The sequence below is a fragment of the Triticum dicoccoides genome, chromosome 2B, assembly GCF_002162155.2.
Source record: "Triticum dicoccoides isolate Atlit2015 ecotype Zavitan chromosome 2B, WEW_v2.0, whole genome shotgun sequence".
Lineage (NCBI taxonomy): Eukaryota > Viridiplantae > Streptophyta > Magnoliopsida > Poales > Poaceae > Triticum > Triticum dicoccoides.
This window is the reverse complement of record NC_041383.1, coordinates 291,479,051-291,499,411: the sequence shown is the minus strand read 5'-3', so window position 1 is coordinate 291,499,411 and position 20,361 is coordinate 291,479,051.

Here is a 20,361-nt window from a genome sequence, read left to right as displayed (position 1 = left end):
ATTGCCAACGGCTTCCCCAGTGAGCAAGAGAACGGGGCAGAATTTGACAATGACGCCCTCAAAGGTGTGAAAAGGGAAATGCGTCCGCTGGCCAGCCAATTGGCAGAAGAAGCAAACTTGACGATTCACCGGTCCTTCTATGATGCCAACAACAAACGGGTTGAGACTGTCATGCCAGAAGTGCAAAATCTTATCCCTCCAATCCGTAAGCACACTTACGCGCTTGACGTTGATCCGGCTGAACTTATAAGTGAAGAGGCTATCTTTCAGGCTTTAACCTAGATTAACTGGACCACCGCTGACTTCCACCCACTAGATGAGGAGGAGGAGGCTAAACCGACACCAGATGATCCATCCACTTCACGTCAACAGGGTGATGAAGCCTGATCCGGCAATCTGACTGATGCAGTCATAAACTTTGATCTGTGGAAAGAACAAATTCATATTTTGGGCCTTGAAGCGCCTTGTAATAGGCTAGTTAAAATACTTTGATCTGTTGCCATCGTGCACTGGGATATACTTTGCTTCATCCGCCATGCCAATTTGAATGCTAGATTATATATCTTTATAATATTATGCAATCCCTGTGTCTGCATGGAAAAGAACTGTCCTGGCGGTTTACCGCTGGACGGGTCATAGTGCCCAAGATAAAGCCTGGTTGGAAACCAAAGCGGAATGAATATGAAGTAACTCATACCTGTGATGTGTAATCACTTAAGAAGTGTAGAAGCCCAAAATTGTGAGCTGTCAAGACCTTTACCCTATAATGATAGGATGAATAAGTCATGCCGGGTTATAAGAAACACCGGATGATCATACTGACGACATATAGTCAAAGCCAGGCCGGGTTAATAAACACCGGTTTGATAAGATGGTCTGACAACGTATAGCTGAAAGCCAAGCCGGGTTAACAAACACAGGGTTTAACATTGTGACTGAAAAGCCACACCGGGTTAAAGAACACCGATTTAAAACAAATTCTTCAAAAAGGTGAAAACTTAGCAAGCAAAACTAATAAGAAACCATGTAGGCAAGGCTTTTCAAGGGCTGCCAGGCCCAAATTCGAGGCTTTTCATGGGCTGCCAGGCCACTGAGTTAAACCATTTTGCAAAGCCTTTTAAGATGGGCCTCCAACTAACAAATCACCGTTTTAACTTTGACAAGTTCAGGGTCTATATAAGATTGACTTGTTAAACGTTTGGCGGGTCATGCCAGGATTACCTGGATAGGAGTGGCTTACTTGATGAAGGCAGGTTAACCCGGGGTTTTATGTGAATACACCAGGCTTCCAAGCCGTGGGTCGATACCCAATTACAAGGGTCCCTTCAAACTCTTTGTGGCTTTTGCACAAAAGAGCCCCCAAGTAACTTTGTGAGCTATGCTCAATGGGTGCCTATGTTTGAGCTGTGTATAACATCCAGACTCTCTTTGGCCCCTTGGGTGTGAAGCTCCCAAGCTATATTGTGGCATTATATCCGGTTTAATGGACAAGGTGAGTCATCGCTTTGAGAGCCCCTTGTAACCAAGAAATATTTGGAAGAACGGCAGAGGCCCTGCTTGTAGCAAGGATGCCGGTTTATTATATTGATCATAATATATGCATTGTCATAATATGTACATACGGAAAGCCTATGGCTCAAGTGTAGTAAGGCCGAAGGAGAGCTATGTTCCATGGCCGCCGGGTCTCCTCCTCAGAACTGCGTGAGTCTTCTCGAACGTCAATGAGGTGGTAAGATCTGTTGTGCAAATTTTTGCTGACCACAAAGGGTCCTTCCCAAGGTGGGGATAACTTGTGCATATCGGTCTGATCCTGGATGAGCCGAAGCACTAAGTCACCTTCTTGAAAGGTTCGTGTCTTAACCCGGCGGCTGTGATAACGCTGTAGGTCTTGTTGATAAATCGCCGACCGAGCCAAAGCCATGTCCCGTTTCTCATCTAACAGGTCCAATGCCTCTTGACGCGCTTGCTCATTGTCCGCTTCAACATAATTGGCAACCCGAGGCGAGTCATGACGAATATCACTTGGGAGGACAGCCTCAGCCCCGTAAACCATGAAGAAAGGTGTATAACCCATGGATCGATTTGGGGTGGTGTTGATACTCCATAACATAGAGGGCAATTCTTCCACCCAACAACCGGGCGTCTGCTTCAACAGAACCATAAGCCTGGGCTTAATACCCTTCAAGATTTCTTGATTCGCCCTCTCGGCTTGACCATTGGACTGGGGATGAGCCACGGATGCTACATCAAGCCGGATGTGCTCTCGTTGGCAGAACTCCTCCATCTCACCTTTAGAAAGGTTTGTGCCATTATCCGTGATGATGCTATGAGGAAACCCAAAACGGAAAATAATCTTTTTGAGAAATTGAACCGTCGTGGCAGCATCACACTTACTGACAGGTTCCGCTTCAACCCATTTAGTGAACTTGTCAACCGCCACCAACAGGTGGGTCTTCTTATCCTGGAAGCGCTTAAAAGGTCCCACCATATCAAGCCCCCAAGTGGCAAATGGCCAAGTGATAGGAATCATCCGTAACTCCCGAGCCGAAACATGAGCTCGACGTGAAAATTTCTGACAAGCGTCACACCGCTTTACCAGATCCTCTGCATCAGCATGAGCTGTCAACCAATAGAACCCATGACGAAAAGCTTTAGCCACCAGGGATTTTGAACCGGCGTGGTGACCACAATCCCCTTCGTGGATTTCACGTAGAATCTCTTGTCCTTCTTCAGGGGAAATACAACGTTGAAAAACGCCTGACACACTGCAACGGTGTAACTCACCATTGTGAATAACCATGGACTTGGACCTCCGAATGATCTGTCTAGCGAAAACCTCATCATCTGGTAACTCGCCCCGGTTTAGATACGCCAAATATGGAACCATCCAATCCAAAGTAGTATGTAAAGCGGCCACCAACTGGACCTCCGGATCAGGAACATCTAAATCCTCCTCTATAGGCAACTTGACAGACGGGTTATGCAGGATATCTAAAAAGGTATTGGGTGGTACCAGTTTACGCTGAGATCCCAGCCGACTTAAAGCATCTGCTGCCTCGTTTTTGCACCGGTCAATATGCTCAACCTGATAACCCTTAAAATGACCTGCCACAATATCCACCTCGCGTTTGTAAGCTGCCATTAGTGGATCCTTAGAATCCCAAGTACCAGAGACTTGCTGAGCCACCAGATCAGAATCTCCGAAACAGCGAACCCTGCTTAAGTTCATTTCCTTAGCCACCCGGAGACCATGGAGTAAGGCCTCGTACTCAGCTGCATTGTTAGTACAAGGAAACATTAAGCGGAGAACATAACAAATTTTATCACCGCGAGGGGAAGGAAGAACAACTCCAGCCCCCGAGCCCTCCAATTGCCTGGAACCGTCAAAGTGAATAGTCCAATATGTATTATCCGGTTTGTCTTCTGGTGCTTGTAACTTGGTCCAATCATTGATGAAGTCAACAAGTTCCTGTGACTTGATTGATGTCCGAGGCATATACTTCAGTCCGTGCGGGCCAAGCTCAATTTCCCACTTTGCAACCCGGCCAGTTGCCTCCCTATTCTGAATTATATCGCCCAAAGGAGCTGAACTGACCATTGTAATGGGATGGACTTGAAAGTACTGCTTGAGCTTCTGACTTGCCATAAAAACTCTATAAACTAGCTTCTACCAATGCGGATATCGCTGCTTTGACTCGATAAGCACTTCACTGATGTAGTAAACCGGTCGTTGAACCGGGTATTCCTTACCAGCCTCTTTGTGCTCTACCACAATTGCCACGCTGACAGCACGGGCGTTAGCAGCCACGTACAATAACAAGGGCTCTTTGTCAACCGAAGCAGCAAGAACAGGCGGTTCAACCAACTGCCGCTTTAAGTCCTCAAACGCTGCATCCGCCGCATCACTCCAGATGAAATTGTCTGTCTTTTTCAACATCTGATACAAAGGAATCGCCTTTTCTCCCAAACGGCTAATAAACCGGCTAAGGGCGGCGATTCGACCCGCCAAACGCTGAACATCATTGATACACTTCGGTTTAGCCAAACATGTAATTGCTTTGATTTTTCCGGATTAGCCTCAATTCCTCTGTTGGACACCAGAAAGCCTAGGAGCTTGCCTGCCGGAACACCAAAAACACATTTATCCAGATTAAGCATCATTTTGTAAACCCGAAGGTTGTCAAATGTTTCCTTGAGATAATCTATCAAGGTTTCCTTCTTCCTGGATTTTACAACAATGTCATCCACATAGGCATCAACATTACGCCCAATCTGCGTGTGAAGACAATTTTGCACACAACACTGATAAGTAGCCTGGGCACTTTTGAGCCCAAAAGGCATAGAAACATAGCAGAAGGCTCCAAAAGGAGTGATGAAGGTTGTCTTCTCCTGGTCCTTAACTGCCATCTTAATCTGATGATAACCTGAATAAGCATCCAAGAAACTCAGGCGCTCACAACCCGCCATCGCAGCAATAATCTGATCAATATGCGGGAGAGCAAAAGGATCTGCCGAACAGGCCTTGTTCAAATCTGTGTAGTCCACACACATACGCCAAGTGTCGTTTTTCTTAAGAACGAGCATCGGATTAGTCAACCACTCGGGATGGAACACTTCAATGATAAACCCAGCAGCCAACAACCGGGCTACCTCTTCACCAATGACCTTGCGTCGTTCTTCATTAAACCACCGAAGAACATGCTTGACCAGTTTAAACTTGGGATCAATATTGAGAGTGTGCTCAGCGAGTTCCCTCGGTACACCTGGCATGTCAGAAGGCTTCCATGCGAAGATGTCCCGGTTCTCACGGATGAACTCAATGAGCGTGCTTTCCTATTTCAGATCCAGATTAGTGCTGATGCTAAACTGTTTGGATGAATCGCGAGGAACAAAGTCAACAAGTTTAGTATCATCAGCCGGTTTGAACTTTAGGGTCGGGTCATGCTCAGTGGTGGGCTTCTTCAAAGGAGTCATGTCTCCTGGATCAACATTGTCCTTATAAAACTTCAGCTCCTCCGTAGCACAAACCGACTCAGCGTACACCGCATCACCTTCCTCACAATCCAAGGCGATCTTTCAACTTCCATGTACTGTGATAGTTCCCTTGTGGCCCAACATTTGGAGCTGTAAATAAATGTAGCAGGGCCTCGCCATGAATTTTGCGTAAGCCGGCCGTCCAAATAGTGCGTGATACGGGCTCTGGATTTTCACCACTTCAAAGGTCAACTTTTCAGACCTGGAATCGTGCTCATCTCCGTACACAACCTCCAAAGAGATCTTGCCAACAGGATATGCCGATTTACCTGGTACTACACCATGAAATATAGTGTTGGACGGTTTAAGACTTTTGTCTGTCAACCCCATACGACGAAAAGTCTCATAGTACAGGATGTTGATACTGCTCCCTCCATCCATCAGGACTTTGGTAAACTTGTAACCTCCCACCTGGGGTGCTACTATCAAGGCTAGTTGACCTGGATTGTCAATCCGGGGCGGATGATCCTCCCTGCTCCACACGATGGGTTGCTCGGACCACCGTAAGTAACGTGGCGCTGCCAGTTCAACAACATTAACTGCCCTTTTGTGAAGCTTCTGATCTCGCTTACACAAGCTAGTAGTGAACACATGATATTGCCCACCATTCAACTGCTTGGGGTGACTTTGATAACCTGATGGCTGCTGATTCCCTTGATTATTCTGTTGGCCATTACCTACTTGGTTATGCTGGTTGCCCTGATTATTCTGAAATCCAGAGCTTGAACCGCCGCCACCATGAAAACCTGGACCTGAACCGCCTGAAGGACTCTGATCATACCGGAAAATATCAGAATTCTTGAACTCCTTCATGATGTAACAATCTTTCCATAGATGTGTGGAAGGGGCCTCCTTGGTCCCATGCTTGGGACAGGGCTGGTTCATCAAACGTTCTAGATTCATCCCTCCACCGCGCTGGGGCGGTTTACCTTTACGATGCTGCATATTAGTGTTAGCCACAAGATCTGAATTATCCGCCTTGCGCTTACCGTTATTCCCATGGCCTCCTTGGTTGTGATGTTGTCCCTTTGCACCGCCGTTCTTCTTTCCCTTCTCCGGTTTCTCCTCATCAGAATCGGGATCCTTGGTATGATCAGAATCGGCATACTTGACCAAGGCTGCCATAAGGGTTCCCATGTCATTGCAGTGGCGCTTGAGCCGTCCCAACTTCATCTTCAGCGACTTAAACTGGCAATTACGCTCCAGCGTTATGATCGCTTGACTAGCGTTAATCCGGTCGGATGAGTGCAAAACCTCTGAAACCCGGCGTACCCAATGAGTTGTTGACTCGTTCTCCCCTTGAACACAAGCATCCAGATCCACAATGGACATGGGCTGTTTGCACGTGTCTTTGAAATTGGCTATAAACCGGACCTTCAACTGATCCCATGACTCGATGGAGTTAGCTGGTAAATTTTTCAACCAAGTACAGGCCGTTCCTTCCAACATCATCATGATGTACTTTGCAGAAGCCACTTCATCTACATCCAGCATCTCCATTGCCATCTCATAACTCTCGACCCACGCCTCAGGTGGCTGATCCGCCGTGTAGTTAGGCACTTTACATGGAACCTTGAAATCTTTGGGTAGACGCACATTACGGAGAGCCGGAATAAGGCACAACACTCCCCAGGAACTGAAGGCAAGCCCGGTGCCTCAGTCGACTGACACAGCTGGCTGAACCGGGGCGGGTTGATGATGACCCAAAGCGGCCTCCCTTCGTGCTCTGCCATTATCCACCACATCTTGAGCATTAAGATGCCACGCACTACTAGACACTTCCGGTTCATCCATGTGCCTGCTATAGCTCGGGCTTGGACGAGGGGTTGAAAGAATTCTATCCCGGCTATAAGAATAAGCCTGCTGCTGCACCATGGCGGTCTGAAGAAGGTCCCTAGCCCGCCACGTTTCAATTGCTGCCAGTGAATCGCCGTCCATTGGAATGGCTACCAGGCGCGATGCTGCGGCAATCATGTTATCCAGAGGGCCCGAGAAGTGACCCGGCGGTGTGGACACGTGTTGCGGCGGGTTATCTGTTCGCCGGGGCGGTTCTATCATCCGTATCTGATCTGAAGCTGTCCTAGGCGCATTAGTCCGATTTGCAGCCACCGGATTGCTCGGCCCCAGCGCTCGGTGTTTGAAAGAGGTTCAATCCTTCATAGACCGATGGCAGACGATACCGGTATTTCCTTCGCATTACATCCTCTGATGTGGTCCGATCCAGCATGAGCCGATAATTCTGCGCCTGTATCTGCTGTGACTGGGCATCCAAAGCGGCCCGCTCTTCAGCTATCCTAGCATCCTTAGTTGTCAGGTCCTCCTTAGCCTGTGTTATCTGGTCCATCAGCTTTGCAATGTCCGCGTTATGCTAATCCCACGTCTCCGGGGTGACTGCCATGGTTAACAAAGTCGCCCAGGCATCCATCAAACCGGAGAGGACTTGAGACGGTCGGCGCGCCGGGGCTCCTACCACGGCTGCTGATCCGGTATTCATCGCCGCTGTAGATGATGACTGCAGAGTGGGCTGTGTTCCGGCCATGTAAACAGCAACCCGACTTGGCGGTTCAAGGAAGTCCGGAATATCCTTCGAACACACCATTATGAATCTGGTACAAGGACTCGGTTTCGCCAGTGGATGATTCGCCGTCGGAATAAACATCCGTCTTGCCTTCAGACACCGCTTCAGATCCGACCTCATGGACACATCCTACGAACGCACGCTTCATGGCGGGATTAGCCCAGGCTGGACTCGCACGCTGAGCCTTTTCGACGAGGTCGGTGCAGATGTCCGGCTCAAGGCCCGGTTCGCCGATCTTGCCGATGAAGACATGAATTCCGCCGAAGGGGACCCGGTACCCGTACTCAATTGAGCCGGCCACGGGGCCCCATCCTTCATCGTCGATGTAAAGCTTGCCGCGACGACTCTTGGTCATCCGGCCAACAACATACCCCTTGAGTCCTTCAAAGCTGCCTTTCAAGAACTCGAAAGCATCGTGCGATAGCCCCATGGTGGGTGCCAACTGTCGTGGAATTAACACATCAGATGTCCTCATGAAAGGACTTAGTCGTGGAGCCATCACAATGGGTTAGCTTGAAGGGGTTAAACCGGACAAGGGACATGGGATTTTTATACTAGGTCAGCCCCTTCAATGAAGGTAAAAGCCTACGTCTAGTTGTGATGGGATTGATTGGGTTTCGATGACCAGGGAACAAAATATGCCTGCCCGAGTCTCGAGTTGTTGTTTCGTGTCCCTGAACCGCCACCGGGTCGTCCCTTTATATACATAGGTTGACGCCCGGCCGGTCTACAGAGCCCCGAGACTGACTATACAAAGTTTCCGGCTCGGTCTCTCCTTTCCTAACTTACATTACAAGTTACATAGTCATGGCGGTTTACCACTATGGGCCCTAATCCGCCTTTGGGCTTCGGGCCTCTAAGCTTCATTAGTAAAGCGCCATCTTTTGGATCTTCATGGGCTTCAGCATAGTCGAGGGTGAACCGGGCCCTCCTGGCCAGTTTACACTCAGTACTTATATCCCCAACAACGTCCATGGGCGCGCGGCGGTTTGCGTCAGTGAGGAAGCTGACGGAGGGGGAGAGGTGTCCAGGGGAACGGCGGCGACGAGATGCAGCCACTGGACATGCTCACGAGGTCTAAGACAACGAGAGGGAGCGGTGCCAAAGCACAAATGGTGCTCTGGACATTCCACAGCGCACAGAGCGCGTGCACAGGCACGCCATCGTCGTAGTCACCACGTGAACCGGGGCATTCAATGCCCTACAACACCCAAAATGTTGTCTAGTTGATAGTCCTTCCAAAATGGAGCATTGATGAGGCCATGGATGGATCTGGGGTGCTATGGTTAAATGGTAAGTGAGCTCTGAAGTTTACTGCAGTAAACTTAGCTTTGCACTGGTGATCAACAGGGAATTGCTTGAAGCCAAATAAGTTGTCTGGGGTGTTTAACTAAGGAATGACTATGATCCTGGAGGTTTTGAGGGGATTTGAACAAAGAATTAATATAGTTTCTTCACAACTGTATTTTTTGTCCAAATATGAAGATCATGATGATGCTCTCACATGGAGAAGCAACTTGGGCTAAGATTGGGCAAAGCTTTATTATTTGTACATATGAATATGCTATAAAAAGCTCATGCCAAGTGGACAAGCCAAAATGGCACTTGCTTCACAAACATCATTTCTGTCCAGAAACTTGGAATAATTTTGGTGATCAAATGTATCAATGAAATGATGCCAAATATGGTGGAGAGATGTTTTATGGATATAAGAATGATCTGGTAATTTGTCAGGATTTTTTAAGCAATATAAAATACACTTGCTTCACAACCTGAAAATATTGCCAGAATCAAAGATTTGGTCCTGTGCTCACATAGATGATTGGATGGGGCTGCAAATGTGTGGAGGGGGTTAACATGAGCACATTAGGGAGTGTGCAAAAGCTCAACTCATTTGGATACTCCTAGCTAGTACTTCCTTCACAAAGCCTTCTGTCTGACAGAAACTTTGAAAAATCACTGAGGAAGATTGGCTACGCAAATAAAGTTGAACTTGTGCATGAGGCAAATATTTGAACATATAAACATGCCCAGAAAGGTTGGGAGCCACTAGGAAATATATAAATGACACTTCCTTCACATACTGCCATTTAGGACAGAATAGAAAAAGGAATATTGGGGAATTCTTTTTGAACTGGCCAAGGCAATGTTTGGACATATTTGAGCTATATATGACCCAAAGGAATTATGAGAATTATTTGGGGATTTTTGGATGGACAGAAATATAGGTTGCTTCACAACCTAGGGCAGATAGGGTTATTCCTTTAATGAAAAAGGAATTTTCCCTAGAAAAGAATTTTATATTTTAGGGTTTGGTCAAGGAGTGAAGTGACATGATCTTGGCAACATTTTTGGAATGATTAGCCACTTGGGGAGGGGGAATGATGATGATTTCCCAGGTGGCAAGGCCACGGAACCACTCCAAAAAGAAAAATAGAGCAAAAACCAAATAAACCAAAAGAAAAAGGAAATGGCCAAAAACCAGGCTGTTACATAGGACAACAACGATTCAACTGTTACATGTTGCGATAGTTGAACCCCTTTCCTCTGCATGACCTGTCATTGCCACAGTAAATAGATGAAACCCACTAGCATGAGTAGGAGTTGTTTGAGCCCTGATGTGCCTACTCATTTATGCTTGTTTGTCATGCCTGCTATGCTTAGAGTTGTGTCATGTCTGATTCATAAGGGATGAATTGGAACGGTGATGAACATGTCCTACTGTGTGTGAGCTAAGTGTGTGAACACGATTTGGTAAAGGTAGCGGTGAGAGGCCATGTAGGAGTACATGGTAGGTTGTCTCATTGAAGCCGTCCTCAGGAACTAAGTTCTGTGTTTGTGATCCATGAACAGCTACTACCACGCGTTGGGCCCGAAACCAATGGACCCTCTCGGCTTCTTAACCACCCTTGTCCTTTGTACAGGAGTTGCAAGTAGTTTCTGGTGTTTGTAGTATGCTGGAGGTCGTGCGCAGCGCTGACCCGAGGGGTGGGCTGTGATGCGGTAGGCACGTGGCCGGGTATGTCGATCACCCGTTTGGTGTCACGGAACCCTGTACACATCGTTCGGGGCCGTATGTGGAAAGCTCGGCCGGACTCCTTGCGGATGGAACCTCAATAGGCGATAAATCTAGACTAGAGACTTGAGTGTTTAGGTAAGCCGTGGCCGACACCCTCGATGGGCTTCTGCTTGAAGGTTGCCGAGTACATGTCGTGTAAACAATGATAAGTGGTGAGAGCGTGTGTGAAGAAGTACACCCCTGAAGGGTTAACATCATCTATTCGAATAGCCGCATCTGTGGTAAAGTACCTCTGGGTTGCCTCTACAATTCATAGACAAGTGAAAGTGGATAGCCTAAAATACGCAAGATAAGCGTGAGTGTTATGGATGGCGTTCTCGTAGGGAGACGTGAGCGGATCCATAGTGGTGTATTGATATGGTGAATATGTGGACTCATGTGCGCCACCTCAAAAGAGTTGCTTGCAGTTGTAGTTCAGGATAGCCACCGAGTCAAAGCTGGCTTGCTGCAGTTAAACCCTACCATCCCTTTGTTGATACTGATGCATATGTAAGTTAGTTTTGATGTAAGTCTTGCTGGGTACATTAGTACTCACCTTTGCTTAATTTATGTTTTTTCAGAGAGATTACGGTCTCGCTAGTAGTTCCACGTGGACTTCGACGTACAGCTTGTTACCTCAGCGACAATCTTGTGCCCTCGGCAGGATCTGGTAGATAGTCAGGCTTCTCAGCCTTTTTCATTGGTAGATGTGTGTACCCAGACATGATAAGCTTCCGCATGTGTTTTGAGTTGTATGCTCTGAATGTTGGGTCATGAGACCCATGTTTGTAATATCTCGCTCCTCGGAGCCTATTGAATAAATACTTTGAGTCATGGAGTTATGTTGTGATGCCATGTTGTACTTGCACATATCGAGCATATTGTGTGTATGATTTGAAATGCTTGGTATGTGTGGGATGTGACAACCTAGTTGTTCATCACTGGTAGCCTCTCTTACCAGGAAATGTCTCCTAGTGCTTCCACTGAGCCATGGTAGCTTGCTACTGCTCTGGAACACTTAGGCTGGCTGTCATGTGTCCTTCTTCGTTCCTGTGTCTGTCCCTTCGGGGAAATCTCACACAACTTGGGTTCATACGTTGTTGATCGACATGTTCGTTGTTGGGTCATGTATGCATGTCCCTGTAAGTTAGCGCCACTTTGGGTCCACGACTAGTCATGTCAGCCGGAGTTCTTTGGCATATGGATCCTAGCAGCACTATCATATACGTGAGCCAAAAGGCGCAAATGGTCCTGGACCAGGTAAGGTGGAACCCGTGGGAATACCGTGCGTGAGGTCGCAAAGTGATATGATATGTTACATGCTAGATCGGTGTGACTTAGGATCAGGGTCCTGACAGCTTTGGTATCAGAGTCTGACTGCCTGTAGGATTACAAAGCCAAACTGGTCGAAGTTGAGTCTAGAAATTCTTTAGTTATGTACTGGAATTGATTGTGGATGGGAACGTAAGGCTCTTTTTACTCCTTTTACCTTATGCCCTTCTGATCCGAGTCATCTTATCTTTCCTACGGGGTTAAGGAACTAGGCTTTCTCTTCTTCCTATCAGGATCACGTGTTACTAATCCGTAGACTTATAAGATTGATGAATTTAAGCCTCAGTTCAGTCCCTACTACTTCCATATGTTAACCGTTGATCTCGGAACATTGATATTGTGACGGTCGAGTGGTTATGCCACCATTTGTAGGATGTCTTAAATCTTTTCGAGCATTTACAACCGTTATGTTGTCCGAGTCATCCCAGGTTTCTAAACAGTCTAATGCATTTACAAAACCCTTCTTACCGTTCCGAAGTTTCTTTGTGCCAGATCAACTACTCTAACTAGTATGTTGAGGTACTTCATTGCCTCGGCATTTATGTTGGAGCTATTATTATGACCCAAGTGGTCTAGAGTATCACCTAGTAATCTAGTCATGCTTTGTGTTCCCAGTGTGATGATTCTGGCCATCATTCTCGAAAGCATCCCGTGATGCCACTTAGTAGTAGGTATTCTACTCCTGGATTTCTGAAGCCGAGATTCCCCTACTTACTTCGTGTTGATAGTGTTTGCTAGTTCCCTTAGGTTATTAGTAACCTTTGTGATAATCCTTGAGGTCCGTGGTATTTCTTTCTTCCAAATACCATGAACTACTTATGACAGAAGTTCCTCGTTGAACCGAAAGATGACAACCAGAGTGCTCTTGATGAATCCTCGATTCTATGTTGTGACTCTGCCAGTTCTACCTTTCTACATGGGTTATCCGGAAGAAATATGTTGAACTCGTTTGACCTACTAATCCATGCACCCACAACTCAGAAAATCGTATGTTCCTTTGAGTTGTCCCTCTTTAGTTGTATTCTGACCCCCGTCTATCAATTGATAGTCAGGAGTAGTGGGGGACTCGTGTTCATTGATGCTTATTATTCTTGTGGTTCGTCAAGCCATTCTATTCCGAATGACTAGGAGAAACAAACTCCAGTACCTCATCCATATCCAGGATTGGGTCAAAGCAGTTGTATTCCGTAGATCAAAATGCAATCAAGCTTTTGGTCTATTCTACCCTAAAGTATTACCCACTTTATGTCAGGAATGTCATGAGAACTTCACCTTCTCTTACGAATTCTTGATGTAGTGATACTTCTCGCCATCATTATTCATTCCTTGGTTCCGTATTGTCACAACCGGAATGCCGGCAAGTGAATCGTGATGTGTGAAATCTATACTTCTAGCAACGCCGTTGCTTGGTAGTTAAATGGACAATAACCTCATTCTTAGCATGTTGATTATTGAATCATCACCCTAAGCTTAATCGTGCTACCTAGTCCTTATTTACGATGCACTCTCTGATCAATGAGTTAGGATTGTGTCATTCCCTCGCTCTTTTGATCATATCTTCTTGTCTCAAAAGCAAGATTGTTCTCAAGCTTAGTAACATATCAGTGGTTCATGATTTTCTGAATGTCTTCTTGGAAGTATCACCAGGTTGTCACCTGACCGCTATGTTAAGCTCGTGATCAAGTTGGTTTCTCTATGAACCACCCCTTCTCCAAGAATCTGTGTCAGATACCCCGAGCTAGTTGGTTAAGCTAAACAACAACTTGGAGAGTTGGAAGATAGAAGCTTGCCCGACTTAGTTCATTTTAAGGGATATCTTGTGTGTGTGTGTTGAAGAAAGATGATCTCTTCATCGATTGATCCTCGTGATCAATTGTCGACGCTATTGTTTTATCCAATCGTTGACTTGAGTATGGGCTATCGTCAAATCAAATCAGAACCAACGATGTTCGTAATGTTGTCTTAGTTGTGGTTGATCCCTCGAGCATACACCATTATATCTTTGGGTCTGACCGATGCTATCACCTTATTCACATAATTGTAGAATCCCACTTATATGGAAACCTGGATGAATTGTTGTTGAGCCCAACAACAACATTGTTATCTTCTCCATGATCTGTGTTGAACATCCCGTTAGTATTGGAAACTTTATAAGCATTATATTCATATCCCATTCATGAAGCATATGCTTGCATGAAAGGAGTGACTTTGTCTAATTCATGTTGTCGGCGTTCTAGGAACGGGGGTCCCCAGACTTGCCTGCATCCGGCCTACGGCGTGGCTCAGGCAGAGGCCCAATACGGCCCGTCTTCATCAACCCAAGCTCAAGACCCTCGCAAATGGCTAAGCCTCGCGGGTAGAACGATGTAAGCCTTCCTCAGGGACGGCCTCACCAAGCAGGCTCGCGAGGAGGCGGAGAGATCAAGGCAGGGGTACCTCACGAGGTGCTCATGACGCAAGCCATGACGATCAAGACCAGGCGGGCGCCAGGCGGGCGCCAGCTTGCGTAGTGTCCTCATTTCCTCTTTGGTGCAAAGGGGGCAAGTGCATGCGCGGAGTACCGAGGCATCAGGCAAAGGTTACCATTTTGGTGCAACGAGACCAAGACCAGCAGAGTGGCGGGATGGAGGTCACCGTGGAGCCCAAGACGGTGTCATCGCCAATGCCTTTGGCAGTCGAAGACCAACTTTAGTCAGGATAACTTGTACTAGATGTTCCCCTTCAAAATGGTTGTTGTTGGCTCCCTTCCCGCTCAATACTTGGGAAGAGGACCAGGGCCTCCATAAATAGAGATAGCCACCACCACAGTAGAGGGATCGAATCCTTCCCAAGCAGAACACCGCACCAGCTCAAGAACACCTCTCGCGAGGCTGTTCTTCCCATGTACTGTTCATCATCAGCCCTTGAGGCAATCCACCACACCACAAACTAGAGTAGGGTATTACACCACAACGGTGGCCCAAACTAGTATAAACCTTGTGTCCCTTGTGTTGTTCATCGTGTAGCTTAAATTCACGGCGAGGCGTGTGGACGCGGATCGGTAGGGGGAAGATCTTCGCGCGCACCCCAGAGTTCAAACCTTAAGGGTTTTGCCAGAACCCGATATCTGACATTTGGCGCGCCAGGTAGGGGTGCGCCGTAATCTTTCTTCTGGCGTCCTGCGTTCCACCGCTTCGCCACACCCATGTCCAGCGACCCGACGGCCAACGCCGACCGTTGGGCGGCATGGCCTGCCCATGCCGCGCCGCTTGCCCAAGGTGACCTCAACCCCGCGCCTCAGGTAGTCCGCGCTCCGAAAATGCTGCGGGGCGCGGGCGACGTGGTTAAGCGCCGCCTGCCCTCACCCTGCAGCAGGTACGATCAGCGGCTAGGGCCTCAAACCACGCCGCGGCCACAACACTGCACACCCGACGTGAGCAGGCGAACATGAAGGCCGTGCTCACGGTGGCTCGAGAACTGCTACGGTGCAGGCTACAAGAAAGCGGCCATGACGTGCTGCTGGAGCGCATCGTCGAGCTCCTGGATGCCGCTGCTTCAGGGGCGCCCCCTTTCTGCGTCCACCTTCCACCCCAGGCCCCGGGCGGATCACACGGCGGGCCCATCCGCGCCCGTGCGCCCTCAAGCGTCCCTCAAGGCTTCATCAACACTAGCTTGGCCATCAGTGCTGGGCGACAAGCTGTACCAACATCGCCCCTGGTAAGCGAGGGCATGCGCATCGCTGCCTACGGCCCGGGCGGGCCGCCGCCCTACCACCCCCAAGATGGTGCTTCGAGCCAAACCGCGTGGAGCGTGGGGCACTACGGCGAAGCCTTTAGGGCGGCGACCCCAGAGGCTTACGTGCCCCACATGGTGGATCAGGAATACTCACTGGAAGAAGACCACGGCTCATTCCTCAGGCCAGGCTGGGAGGAAGAGACGCCAGAAGCCAAGCCCTTTCAGGAGCCTCAAGGATGCCTCGCCAACCGCACCGGCGGCAACAGCTATCGGGTACTGCTAATTCCTCAGGAACAAGCTTATGCTAACCATGGGTCGCAGGAAGTCCAGGTCATCGCAGCGGAAGGCTGCCCGAGTGCGGCAGCCTCCCTCCCCTCAGGAGGAGGGCATTGGGGCTGCAGGAGAGGGGCCGGGAGCTAGGCCCCTCCCCATGATGCACGAAGCAAGGTGTTTCTCGGAGGTAGGCCCTCTGCTGGGGAGGTGCCGCAAGGCCTGCCCCCGGCAGAGGACCCGTGGTCATTGGGGGAACTGCTGGCGTCCCCTTTACCCCATTGGTGTCGTCCTTGGTTTTCGGTCGCCGTCAATGGTGGTCGAGGGTGGCGTAAGGCGGGGCCCTCATCTGGCAATATGAAGCAAGGCCGGTACCTGTGAAGATGGCCCAGTGCCTGTGAAGCTCGCCGCCCGTGACAGTCTAACGTAATAATGAGTTGGGGCTGTACACACCAGGAGTCTCCGGAGAGCCGCCCTCAGGCCTCGGGGGTTCCCTCCCACACCCAGTGGTAGCACTTAGCTCCGCACTGGTGAGAAGACGTCGAAGACTAGACTAGGTGCCGACCGCGGCCTTTTGTTTTTGCTTCCTTTTGTGTGGTCGGACTTTCTTGCCTCGGATTTAAGTTTAAGTTGAATTTGTGTTTGCGTATGCGGGGAGGGGTGACTTGTCTTGTTCGCGTGCTTTCTCATGTTCCGGTTTCTTCTCAAGTTGGAATTCGCACTAGCTGCCTCCCCCTCACGAGCCTCTCGCGGGCGGGGCTGGGCTCAGCGCGCGCGCGCATGCCGTCCCGCGGCCCGCACTCGCTCTCGCCAGACTCTCGCCACATGGTCAACAGGTCTCCCGAGGGACCCGCGGCGAGTGACCCCAAGCCTACTCGAGGCTCACCAAGGATAAAGGTAAAATCACAGCGACCCACTCATCGCAGGGCCCGTAATATCGTGCAGGCGCCCATCCGGCGCCGTCCTTAACAACGCATGGACAACAGTCCTTTTTACATGAGGGGCTCCCCCTCCCAAAATGCTCTTACCACCTTCAGGGCCACGCCCGAGCTTTTTCCGTGCAGGATAAACAATAGGGAGGCGCGGGATCAATCGGACATGTCGCTCACCACATCCTCTTGGTCGCCTCCGGAAGCATCGCTGGGGCCACTGTCGCTGTCACTGGCTGCACCATCACCATCGTTGGCGCCATCTTCGCCGCCGTTCACCACGTCACCTTCATCCGCAACAACTACCACCCCGTCATCATGAGAGGTGAAGGCCCGGACAAGTGCATCCACATTGTCCTCCACCCACCACGCCAGGTCGCCTCGGATAGCCTCGGGCACCGGGGCGATGGCGGCATCAAAGTCAAAGTGGGGGTCGATGTTCTAAAGATGGTTGAAGACACGAGAGAACGCATGTGCGAGCAGGCCGCGGCTCCTCTCCTTGACCAGCTGACGAGCCCTCTCAGAACGATTCTCCTGATGCGTCACCACATCAGTAAAGAACTGGAGATTACCGGCGTAGTTGGTCACGTGAGGTTGCTCAGCGGCCGCATCACAGATATTGCCCAAGGCCGCGTTGGCCCTTTCCCTGAGTGTTAGGAGCATGGGGCCATGCATGTGCTCCAGCGTCTGCCGCTGGCGAATCTCATCTTCGTTCTGCTGCGCAACAGACTCGGCGTCGTCGACCCTCCGTTGGAGGAGAAGCAGCTCAGCGCGGGAGGAGGCCAACTCAGCCTGCGCTGCGACTAAGCCAGCCGCGATGGCCTCAGCACGCTGTGTCGCTTCAGTCAGCTTGGTCCTAAGAGCGGCAGTCCTGCCCGCAGCCTCGGCCTTGATCAGCTCCAACCTCTCTTCATACTCGAGCTCAAGACCCACACGACCTTCCGCCACACGGCGGTCGATCTCTTCTCTGATTTGGACCTCCCGCGCGCCAACATCTTCCTCCGCCTGGGTGACCTGGCGCTCCCTCGTCTCCAACCGTTCAAGATCGAGGTTGCGCTCGGCAGCCTCCAGCGTCAGCACTTCCTCACGCTTTCGAAGCTCCTCCTCTTCGACGGGCGTCCCCTTCAGCGATGCAAGGGTAGCTTGTTGCAGCTCCACTTGCTGCTCCAGGGAATTGCACCAGGCTTGGAGCTCCCACACTCTCTCCTCCACGATCTCGCATCGTCGGTCTACCTCTTGAGCCTCCTCAATGGCTCAGGAGCAGGCCTTTCGCAATGGCGTGCAGGCTCGAGACGCTCAAGGTTGGTGATGAAGATGAAGCCCGAGGAGGTGGCTTCTTGTCTGGCCCCGCAGGCTCGGCAGGAGGGATCCTGAAGGGCCACAGTCAGTGAAGGGAACAACGAATAAGGAGTTACAAGAAGGAGGAACTTACTCGTCCATGGCAAAGTACTTCCTGTGCTTCAACGGGCGACAGGGGCGATCACTGCCAATCGAAGCCTCCTTTCTCTTTCGGAGGGCATCGAAGTCTATGCGGAAACGACCCAAGCTCTCGACGTGAGGGCCGGTGCGTTTTGTGGATGAAGAAGCACCAAGGCGACTTGCATCAGGGGCGCCGGGCTGGGAAGAGCAATCAAGTACCACCTCTCGGTGGCCTGCCGAGGCCTCGGGAGTTTTGGCCTCGGGAGATGCAGGTTGCGTCCCCTCATCAACCACCACCTCGGGACAGGTTTCGCGAGCTCCGGAGGATGACGCCTCGGGAGCCCCAGGTGACATCGGCGTCTCGACACCAGATCCCCCAGCCTCCGGCGATGCTTGCCTCCCCGCACCACCTCCTGAGGTAAGATCGACGTGGGCGACAGGGGGAGGAGCCACGGCAACAAGATTATCGCGGGGCCCCATGAGGTCAGCTATGCGCAACCCCCATTCATCGAAGCGGGGCATCTGCCTCGCGAACTCGGCCTTGCCCGAGCAAAGATACAGGAGGCCGCCCCCATGCCGGATGTCGCCCGAAGAGGGGTCGCCAGTCAGGACCATCAGCACCTTCCTCAGTGTTTCAGGCGCAAGATCCCCCTTCTGAAGCCTCATGCGGTCTTGATGCCCAGTCAGGGTCCACATCGATCGAGAGTGGCACTGAGGAGGGGCGATGCGACACTGGAGGAACTCCTTCACCACCTTGGGCGCAGTCACTCCAAGCTTCCTCAACCTCTCGAATCGGTGCCAGATAAAGGCAAGCTGGGCGCTCGCGAGCCTCTCGTGACCCCGGCCTAGATTGGGGATAGCAGGCAATGTCGGATGCGCGAGCAGGGGGCTGGGCGCCCCGACATCCACGTGCAGCCACCGCTTCTGGAACCCGCTCATGGAAGATGGAAGACCAAAATCAATCCCCGAGGCGGCCGTCTCCGGCACGGCCTGGAAGCTCACGCACCCCGAGCACTGCGAAGGGTCGGTCAGGCGCAGAGAGAAGAAGTGGCGCAGGAAGGCAACGGAAGGGGCAGTGCCCACCATGGCTTCGCAGACGAATGCGAAGACAGCAAGAAGAGTAATAGATTGGGGGTCAAGATGCATCATATGGATCTGGTAGTGGGAAAGCACCACATTGAAGAAGGCAGAGAAGGGAGGAATCAGGCCAGCCCACAGGGCGTCGGCAAAGAATCGGACCTCCGTGACGATCATGTCGAAGGAGGCATGGGACGCAGGCCAAGCCATCGTCCTTCCACACTCATTGAAACTGGAGGAGAGGGCGGAGCGGACCTTGTCCAAGGCCTCCGGATTGAGTATCAGCGACCGGCCGACGGCGGGCACGATTGTCGGAGGCGAGCTGGCCGAAGGTGTAGGCTTCTTCCCTTTTTCCCTTTTTATTAGCACCATGGCAACAGAAAGAGGCAGAGCTCAACTCAGCTTGGAGGTGGAAGCAGAGGTTCAAGGAAGAAAGGGGAATAGGAAGCACGTAGGCAGCAAGGAGAGAATAACTGTGTACAGTTTCGTGGCCGCCTAGCCAGGCGGATATTGGGGGATCGTGGGGAAGCGGAGATGCCCACGTCCAATCAACTGCCATGCGGCGACTAAGGCCGCAGGCTGTTGGGGCCCGCGTCGCTCCGCACTTGCCCTTTCGCTTCGCTGCTAAGCCAAGTCCGAGCGCGCCTTGGGCCCGGGGTCTACTGTAGGCGTTCTAGGAACGGGGGTCCCCAGACTTGCCTACCTGCGGCCTGCGGCGTGGCTCAGGCAGAGGCCCAATACGGCATGTCTTCATCAACCCAAGCTCAAGACCCTCGCGAGGGGCCAAGCCTCGCGGGGCGAACGACGCAGGGTTTCCTCAGGGATGGCCTCACCAGGCAGGCTCGCGAGGAGGCAGAGAGATCAAGGCAGGGGTACCTCACGAGGCACTCATGATGCAAGCCATGACAATCAAGACCAGGCGGGCGCCAGACGGGTGCCAGCTTGTGCAG